Genomic DNA, 9,668 nt, shown 5'->3' with positions numbered 1-9,668 from the left:
ATGAACAAGTACAATTGTTTTACACAATGAGCCACAAGGACTAATGAACAAAGACAAATGGTTCACACAACGAGTCACATGGACAAATGAACAAGTACAATTGTTTTAACACAACAAGTCACAAGGACTAATGAACAAGGATAAATGGTTTACACAACGAGTCACAAGGACTAATGAAAAAGGACAAATGGTTCACACCACGAGTCACATGCACTAATGAACAAGTACAATTGTTTAACACAACGAGCCACAAGGACTAATGAACAAGGACAAATGGTTCACACAACGAGTCACATAGACTAAGGAACAAGTACAATTGTTTAACACAACGAGTCACAAGGGCTAATGAACAAGAACAAATGGTTCACACAACGAATCACATGGACTAATGAACAAGTACAATTGTTTTATCACAACGACTCACAAGGACTAATAAACAAGGACAAATGGTTCACACAACGAGTCACGTGGACTAATAAATAAGTACAATTGTTTAACACAATGAGTTACAAGGAATAATGAACAAGGAGAAATGGTTCACACAACGAGTCACATTTATTAATAAACAAGGACAAATTGTTCACACAACGAGTCACATGGACTAATGAACAAGTACAATTGTTTAACACAACGAGTCACAAGGACTAATGAACAAGGACAAATGGTTCACACAACGAGTCACATGCACTAATGAACAAGGACAATTGTTTTAACACAACGAGTCACATGCACTAATGAACAAGGATAAAGCGTTCACACAACGAGTCACATGGAATAAGGAACAAGTACAATTGTTTAACACAACGAGTCACAAGGGCTAATGAAGAAGAATAAATGGTTCACACAACGAGTCACATGGACTAATGAACAAGTACAATTGTTTAACACAACGACTCACAAGGAATAATGAACAAGGATAAATGGTTTACACAACGAGTCACAAGGACTAATGAACAAGGACAAATGTTTCACACAACGTGTCACATTTATTAATAAACAAGGACAAATGGTTCACACAACGAGTCACAAGGGCTAATGATCAAGGACAGATGGTTCACACAACGAGTCACATGGACTAATGAACAAGTACAATTGTTTTAACACAAGGATTAATGAGCAAGGATAAATGGTTTACACAACGTGTCAGAAGGACTAACGAACAAGGGCAAATGGTTCACACAACGAGTCACATGGACTAATGAACAAGTACAATTGTTTTAACACAAGGATTAATGAAGAAGGACAAATGGTTAACACAACGTGTCACAAGGACTAACGAACAAGGGAAAATGGTTCACACAACGAGTCATATGGACTAATGAACAAGTACAATTGTTTTACACAATGAGTCACAAGGACTAATGAACAAGGACAAATGGTTCACACAACGAGCCACATGGACAAATGAACAAGTACAATTGCTTTAACACAACAAGTCACAAGGACTAATGAACAAGGACAAATGGTTTACACAACGAGTCACAAGGACTAATGAAAAAGGACAAATGGTTCAGACAACGAGTCACATGCACTAATGAACAAGTACCATTGTTTAACACAACGAGCCACAAGGACTATAGAACAAGGACAAATGGTTCACACAACAAGTCACATAGACTAAGGAACAGGTACAATTATTTAACACAACGAGTCACAAGGGCTAATGAACAAGAACAAATGGTTCACACAACGAGTCACACGGATTAATGAACAAGTACAATTGTTTAACACAACGACTCACAAGGAATAATGAACAAGGATAAATAGTTTACACAACGAGTCACAAGGACTAATGAACAAGGACAAATGTTTCAGACAACGTGTCACATTTATTAATAAACAAGGACAAATGGTTCACAAAACGAGTCACAAGGGCTAATGAACAAGGACAGATGGTTCACACAACGAGTCACATGGACTAATGAACAAGTACAATTGTTTTAACACCTTAATGAACAAGGATAAATGGTTTACACAACGTGTCAGAAGGACTAACGAACAAGGGCAAATGGTTCACACAACGAGTCACATGGACTAATTAACAAGTACAATTGTTTTAACACAACGACTCACAAGGACTAATAAACAAGGACAAATGGTTCACACAACGAGTCACGTGGACTAATAAATAAGTACAATTGTTTAACACAATGAGTTACAAGGAATAATGAACAAGGAGAAATGGTTCACACAACGAGTCACATTTATTAATAAACAAGGACAAATTGTTCACACAACGAGTCACATGGACTAATGAACAAGTACAATTGTTTAACACAACGAGTCACAAGGACTAATGAACAAGGACAAATGGTTCACACAATGAGTCACATGCACTAATGAACAAGGACAATTGTTTTAACACAACGAGTCACATGCACTAATGAACAAGGATAAAGCGTTCACACAACGAGTCACATGGAATAAGGAACAAGTACAATTGTTTAACACAACGAGTCACAAGGGCTAATGACCAAGAACAAATGGTTCACACAACGCCTCACATGGACTAATGAACAAGTACAATTGTTTTAACACAACGACTCACAAGGACTAATAAACAAGGACAAATGGTTCACACAATGAGTCATATTTATTAATAAACAAGGACAAATGGTTCACACAATGAGTCACAAGGGCTAATGTACAAGGACAAATGGTTCACACAACGAGTCACATGGACTAATGAACAAGTACAATTGTTTTAATACAAGGATTAATGAACAAGGACAAATGGTTTACACGTGTCAGAAGGACTAACGAACAAGGGCAAATGGTTCACACAACGAGTCACATGGACTAATGAACAAGTACAATTGTTTTAACACAACGATTATTGAAGAAGGACAAATGGTTTACACAACGTGTCACAAGGACTAACAAACTAAGGCAAATGGTTCACACAACGAGTCACTTGGACTAATGAACAAGTACAATTGTTTTACACAATGAGTCACAAGGACTAATGAACAAAGACAAATGGTTCACACAACGAGTCACATGGACAAATGAACAAGTACAATTGTTTTAACACAACAAGTCACAAGGACTAATGAACAAGGACAAATGGTTTACACAACGAGTCACAAGGACTAATGAAAAAGGACAAATGGTTCACACCACGAGTCACATGCAGTAATGAACAAGTACAATTGTTTAACACAACGAGCCACAAGGACTAATGAACAAGGACAAATGGTTCACACAACGAGTCATATAGACTAAGGAACAAGTACAATTGTTTAACATAGCGAGTCACAAGGGCTAATGAACAAGAACAAATGGTTCACACAACGAATCACATGGACTAATGAACAAGTACAATTGTTTTAACACAACGACTCACAAGGACTAATAAACAAGGACAAATGGTTCACACAACGAGTCACGTGGACTAATAAATAAGTACAATTGTTTAACACAATGAGTTACAAGGAATAATGAACAAGGAGAAATGGTTCACACAACGAGTCACATTTATTAATAAACAAGGACAAATTGTTCACACAACGAGTCACATGGACTAATGAACAAGTACAATTGTTTAACACAACGAGTCACAAGGACTAATGAACAAGGACAAATGGTTCACACAACGAGTCACATGCACTAATGAACAAGGACAATTGTTTTAACACAACGAGTCACATGCACTAATGAACAAGGATAAAGCGTTCACACAATGAGTCACATGGAATAAGGAACAAGTACAATTGTTTAACACAACGAGTCACAAGGGCTAATGAAGAAGAATAAATGGTTCACACAACGAGTCACATGGACTAATGAACAAGTACAATTGTTTAACACAACGACTCACAAGGAATAATGAACAAGGATAAATGGTTTACACAACGAGTCACAAGGACTAATGAACAAGGACAAATGTTTCACACAACGTGTCACATTTATTAATAAACAAGGACAAATGGTTCACACAACGAGTCACAAGGGCTAATGATCAAGGACAGATGGTTCACACAACGAGTCACATGGACTAATGAACAAGTACAATTGTTTTAACACAAGGATTAATGAGCAAGGATAAATGGTTTACACAACGTGTCAGAAGGACTAACGAACAAGGGCAAATGGTTCACACAACGAGTCACATGGACTAATGAACAAGTACAATTGTTTTAACACAAGGATTAATGAAGAAGGACAAATGGTTAACACAACGTGTCACAAGGACTAACGAACAAGGGCAAATGGTTCACACAACGAGTCATATGGACTAATGAACAAGTACAATTGTTTTACCCAATGAGTCACAAGGACTAATGAACAAGGACAAATGGTTCACACAACGAGCCACATGGACAAATGAACAAGTACAATTGCTTTAACACAACAAGTCACAAGGACTAATGAACAAGGACAAATGGTTTACACAACGAGTCACAAGGACTAATGAAAAAGGACAAATGGTTCACACAATGAGTCACATGCACTAATGAACAAGTACCATTGTTTAACACAACGAGCCACAAGGACTATAGAACAAGGACAAATGGTTCACACAACAAGTCACATAGACTAAGGAACAGGTACAATTATTTAACACAACGAGTCACAAGGGCTAATGAACAAGAACAAATGGTTCACACAACGAGTCACACGGATTAATGAACAAGTACAATTGTTTAACACAACGACTCACAAGGAATAATGAACAAGGATAAATGGTTTACACAACGAGTCACAAGGACTAATGAACAAGGACAAATGTTTCAGACAACGTGTCACATTTATTAATAAACAAGGACAAATGGTTCACAAAACGAGTCACAAGGGCTAATGAACAAGGACAGATGGTTCGCACAACGAGTCACATGGACTAATGAACAAGTACAATTGTTTTAACACCTTAATGAACAAGGATAAATCGTTTACACAACGTGTCAGAAGGACTAACGAACAAGGGCAAATGGCTCACACAACGAGTCACATGGACTAATGAACAAGTACAATTGTTTAACACAACGACTCACAAGGACTAATGAACAAGTATAAATTGTTTACACAATGAGTCACAAGGGCTAATGAACAAGGTGTCACAAGGACTAACGAACAAGGGGAAATGGTTCACACAACGAGTCACATGGACTAATGAACAAGTACAATTGTTTTACACAATGAGTCACAAGGACTAATGAACAAGGACAAATGGTTCACACAACTAGGGTTGAGCAAAACCGGGTACCCGGCCCGGTTTTGCAAACCGGTTCGGTCCCCGTTTTAAAAAACCTTAAATTTCTTAAACCTCACCCGCACCTCATTTAATCCGGGTAACCGGTTTTTCTGGATTTTACAAACCGCATCCTAAAACCGGTTAACCGCACCTGTTTTCTAACCCGGTTTTAATTGCATCCTTTAACTTTGCTGCTATTTTGGAGTTTTGATTTTTGAAGACACTGGTTAAACAAAACCAGAATCTGGGAAATGTTAATAAAATCCAAAGAGTCACATACATCTAAATAATGTTCAAAAACTACAATTCAAGAGCCCAAAAGTTCACAAATTACAATTCAAGTGCTTAAATTATATGTCCATAATAAAATCTCAAGCAAAATAAAAACTTGTATCCTTCAAGCACGATCTCATCCATCCGTCTCATCAATAACCATGAGGGGTTGTTGCAACACCAAATCTTTCATGTCTAAAATATTCAAAGGAAAACAAACAAAAAAGTTAGAATTGATGTCATATAAACACAAGCAAATTACTAAGTTAGCAGTAGTTAGCACAAGACATTTTTATAAACAAAACAAATAACCTTAATAAGTATTATAAAGAAAATCACCTTCTTCTAATTTCTCCATTTCAAGCAAGCTCTCTTCAATAATCATAGGGGAAGAAGAAGTCCGAAGCCAATCTTGAGAACATGCAAGAGTTTCTACCATTCTAGGTGTCAAACAAGTGCGAAATGAATCAAGAACCCGCCCCCCGTGCTAAAAGCGGACTCCGAAGCAACAGTAGAAACCGGAATGGCTAGCACATCTTTGGCCATTTTAGCAAGTATGGTGCAGTGTAATGTCCAAGGGTTTAGACAAATACAACAGTCAAACCAGCAAACCAAAAAACAGTTTCTCAGGAATGCAATAAACTTGTGCTAATTAATAAAATTATGAATTGACCTCCTAAAATCATGAAACTTGGCAGTAATTTACTTTGATATGAGAACTAATTCTGAGCAAAACTCCAGGATTTTTAGAGGACTCAAAGTAATTTTAAGACTCAACTGAACTGACTGACAGACACAAAAGACTGTAATTGAGACAGTTTTGGGATAGTGATTGAAAGGAGGGAACTTTGGATATAATTATCAACTGAAAAACCCACAGAATACTCACAGGGAATTAAGCTAATAATTTAGGGAACTTGAGTTAAGAAATTCCACAGATTGACACAGGAAAACTCAACTGAAGCAACAGCAAAGCTAAACTAACCACAGTCTCAGCACAGGAAAGTTTAGACTCTACTAACAGGTACTTAATCAATAACCACAGTCTAAGCACAGGTTATTATCAAGCCTGACTCTAATCTACAGACTAAGCACAAGATTAAGAGGTTTAATTTTGAGAGAAATCTCAGGTTTCATTCATAAATCAGCTGTGTTACAACAGTCTGAGCTAAGGTCCTTATATAGGCCTTTTTAGGTTACAAACTTGAAAAGAAAACTACATCCAAGGGTCAGGATCCCTCCTCACATGCTGGTAAGAGTCCAAGTACAATATTACAACGGTTTAAAAGCTCTTAATTGTAAACTGGAATGAAAACAAAAGAGAAATGCGGTGTGAGTGACAGGTTGTGGTCCTTTCTTTGCATTCTTTGGCTTTTCCGTTGAATGTAGGCACTTGAGGACGAAATGATTGAGTCCTTGGTATTAAAATTGGCTCTAGGTTGTATCTGGTATATGGGAAGACAAGCCAAAAGTTCTTTGAGTGCTTTTTCCTCATGGTTTAGCCAGAAATGGAAAGTTTGCTTTTGTTGTTTGTCATTTCTTTGCGATTCTGTCCGACTTAGATTTCTAGGACTTGCATTGTGATTCTTCCTTGGACCCCTAGGACTTTTCTGAGCCTAATTCTGTGGCCAACCAGCTGGCCATGGTGGCGGTGGTGGTTGGGCTTGTACTTATACTTATTGGCCACTAAACTTAGCTCGGCTTGATTTGGTTTCGAGATGGGTGTGGTGTTGCTTTGGCTTGTCTGCTGAAGTGAGGTGCCCTGGTCGGTGGCTCTGCTGCAACCTCCCTGGTTGGAGAGGGCTTGTCCTCAAGCCTGGTGACTCCTCCCCCTCAGCATCATCATAATATGGACTTAGGTCACCTACATTAAAAGTGCCATGCACCTCATACTCTCCTGGTAGGTCCACTTTGTAGGCATTTGGACCAATCCTCTCAACAATTTCAAAGGGGCCATCAGCTCTTGGCATTAATTTGTTCTTTCTTCTTCTTTGAAACCTCTCTTTTCTTAAATGAACCCGGACCAAATCCCCTGGAACAAATTCCTTTCTTTCCGAGGCACCTTGGACTGTTTCATGTACTTCTCATTGGTCTTCTCAATTTCCCTTTTCACAGTTTCATGGAGTTTCAGTAGTTGTTCTGCCTGGCCTTAGCATCATGATTTATCTCATTTCTTGGTACAGATGACAAGTCTACAGGCATTAGGGGATTAATCCCATAGACAACCTCAAAAGGACTATGACCGATGCAGATTGATGGTGATCTGTTGAAGGCAAATTCTCTGCTTTGCTAACTTGGTGTCCCAATCTTTTAGACTCTTTCTTACAAGACATCTCAGAATCCTACCCAAAGTCTTGTTGGTGACCTCAGTTTGGCCATCTGTTTGGGGGTGGTGAGAAATCTTGAACAATGATTTTGTCTTGAGCAGCTTCCATAGAGTTTTCCAAAAGTAACTCATGAACTTTGTATCTCTGTCTGAAACAATTGTCTTTGGAACTCCATGAAGCCTCACAATTTCCTTTAGGTATAGCTCAACAACACTGGCAGCATCTTTGTTTTTTCTTGCAAGCTATAAAATGGGCCATCTTCTGAACACTGTCAACAACAACCATGATTGAATCCTTTCCTCTCTGTGTCCTTGGCAATGCAACAATAAAATCCATGCTCACATCCTCCATGGTTTTGCTTGGCACTGGTAATGGGATATATGGACCAGTTTGGAAGGAACTCTTAGCCATTTGACATCTTTGAACATCTCTTGAGAACATTTTGGACATCCCCCATCATTTTTGGCCAATGGAACTGTTCTGTAGTATGTCCGGTGTTTTACGAACACCAAAATGCCCTCCTAAGCCTCCTGAATGGACTTCCCTGATTAGGAGGTCCCTGTAGGAACCCCTTGGAACACAGAGCTTGTTCCCTTGGAATAGAAACCCATCTTGCAGCAAGTATTTGTTCCCTGGAACCCTATGCCCTTCAAACTGTGTGATCCACTCCTCAGAGAAGTCAGGGTCTTCCTTGTACATCTCTTTCATGAACTCAAACCCAAGGACCCTGGTTCCCATAGCTGATAGTAAGGAGTGCCTCCTTGATAGTGCATCTGCCACCACATTTTGTTTCCCTTCCTTATACTTGCTGGAAAAAGTGAATGACTGCAAGTACTCCACCCACTTAGCATGTCTGTGACTCAATTTGTGTTGACCATTTATATACTTCAAAGCTTCATGATCAGAGTGTAACACAAATGGCTTTGGCTTCAAATAGTGACTCCAATGCATGACTGCCCTGATAATTGCATAAAATTCCTTGTCATAGGTAGAATACTTTAATTTAGCTCCATTCAATTTCTCTTTGAAGTAAGCTACGGGTTTCGAGCTTGGATCGGGACTGCACCAATGCCTACTCCACTTTGGCATCACACTCTACTTCAAAGAGTTGATCAAAGTCTGGCAATTTCAGAATAGGAGTCTCACACATTAATTTCTTAATCCTCTCAAAGGACTGCTGAGCACTCTCAGTCCAGTGGAATTCCCCTTTCTTCATACACTCAGTAATTGGAGCAACAACTGAACTGAAGTTCTTGATGAATCTCCTATAAAAGGAGGCCAATCCATGGAACCCCCTCACCTCAGTGATTGTTTTAGGAGTTGGCCATGATTGAATGGCTGCAACTTTGTCCTGATCAACTGTAATCCCCCTCCCAGAGACAATGTACCCTAGGAATGCCACTTCTTCAACCATAAAAGTACATTTTTCCAGCTTGCCAAATAGTTTTTGTTCCTTGAGGATCCCGAATACGAGCTTCAAGATGTTTTGGTGTTCTCTTTACTGCTGCTATAAACCAAGATATCATCAAAGTAGACCACTGCAAATTTGCCTAAACATGGCCTTAGCACCTCAGTCATCAGTCTCATAAAGGTGCTTGGTGCATTAGAAAGACCAAATGGCATCACAAGCCACTCATACTGATCCATGTTTAGTTTTGAAGGCGTCTTCCACTCATCTCCTTCCCTTATCGACTTGATGGTACCCTTGCCTCGAGATCAATTTTAGAAAATATCATGGCACCACTGAGCTCATCTAACATGTCATCCAACCTTTGTATTGGGAACCTGTACTTGACAGTGATGTTGTTAATGGCCCTGCTGTCAGTACACATCCTCCATGTTCCATCTTTCTTTGGAACAAGTAGAGCAGGGAC

The 9,668-nt window shown here is 38.9% G+C and overlaps 1 long non-coding RNA gene across 1 annotated transcript; it reads right to left on the bottom strand.

Moving 5' to 3' along the window:
- Nucleotides 1-5,446: 5,446 nt before the first annotated feature.
- LOC141598511 (uncharacterized) lies at nt 5,447-5,894 on the bottom strand. The gene is made up of 2 exons (XR_012523570.1): nt 5,807-5,894; nt 5,447-5,662 (listed from the first exon to the last, which is right to left on the bottom strand). It is a non-coding gene; the product is annotated as an uncharacterized LOC141598511 (long non-coding RNA).
- Nucleotides 5,895-9,668: the final 3,774 nt, after the last annotated feature.

Source organism: Silene latifolia, chromosome 9 (assembly GCF_048544455.1).
Source record: "Silene latifolia isolate original U9 population chromosome 9, ASM4854445v1, whole genome shotgun sequence".
In the NCBI taxonomy this organism is placed as follows: domain Eukaryota; kingdom Viridiplantae; phylum Streptophyta; class Magnoliopsida; order Caryophyllales; family Caryophyllaceae; genus Silene; species Silene latifolia.
The sequence above is the reverse complement of the archived record's forward strand: the minus strand, read 5'-3'. Positions and strand labels throughout refer to the sequence as shown.